This window comes from Triticum dicoccoides, chromosome 1B, assembly GCF_002162155.2.
Source record: "Triticum dicoccoides isolate Atlit2015 ecotype Zavitan chromosome 1B, WEW_v2.0, whole genome shotgun sequence".
Taxonomy (NCBI): Eukaryota; Viridiplantae; Streptophyta; class Magnoliopsida; order Poales; family Poaceae; genus Triticum; species Triticum dicoccoides.
The window spans coordinates 589,237,001-589,238,154 of record NC_041381.1 but is presented as its reverse complement, the minus strand read 5'-3'; positions in this window follow the sequence as shown (position 1 = coordinate 589,238,154).

Genomic DNA, 1,154 nt, shown 5'->3' with positions numbered 1-1,154 from the left:
GGGCCGGGACGGCCGGCGGTGATGCGGAGCGGGCGGGGACGGCCCGCGGCGGTGCGGGGCGGGCACAGCCGGCGGTGGTGCAACGCAAGGCCGCGCGGTCCGGGGCAGGGACGGGGGGCGTGCGGTGCGGGCAGGGACGGCGCGATGCGGCCGGGGCAGGGGCAGCGGCGGCGCAGAAGGGGGCGGCGGCGGAGTAGGGCGGGGATGGCCGGCTGCTGGGGGATCGAGGGGCAGAGGGCGGGGATCGTGCGGCGGCGGGGCTGGATCGAGGTTAGGTCGAGTTCGATCGGGTCGTGGGGTGGATCGAGCTAGCCCGGTTGGATAAGGATTTTTTTTCGCAAAAAAAAGATAAGGATAAGGTGACCTATGCCGACGGCTTAGCCGTCGGCATACATTAATCATGCCACGTGGCATATATGCCGACGGCTAAGCCGTAGGCATAGGTGTATTTCTTTTTTTTTCAAATACACGTTTTTGAATTTATTTGAATGATACATGGTATATAATTTTTTATATGGTATACATACATTACATGCATGAATATTATTTAAAATGTACCATACATTTTCTTTAATGGTTTGAGACATTATTTTTAATTACATGATCCTTTTTTATATTGTACAACAATTTTCTAAAATATCACGTATATTTTTTTCTGAACCAGATTTTTTCTATGGTTAGCAACATTTCTTTATGATATAATTATTTGCTCCGAGTATTTTATCGCGCTCCGAGTATTTAAAAACCCGACGTGGCAGTTTTCCCCCTCCATGTGCCGGCGGCGGCGCCGTCCGTGACGGGGGCCACGCACCGGAGACGTGTGCCGCCTCTTCGGACATGCCACAACACCATCCCGCATGTATGAGGGCCCCGTACGACGCTCCGGTGGCATTGCTACCCCCTCCCAGGGCCCCCGTCCCGCCTAACCCTGGAGAGGTTGACTACGGGATCTAGCCCTTTGACTTTGCATGGACGGGCTTTGACCAGTGGAGCTCTCCACCCGGTTGTGTCGGGTCGGCCCAGAGGGACACCGGGGAGCAACATACGGACCAAACCCATAGCTAAATCCACTCCGTGTAGACCCGACGCGGCAGTTTCCCCCCTCCAGGTGCCGGCGGCGGCGCCGTCCGTGACGGGGGGCACACCCCGGAGAT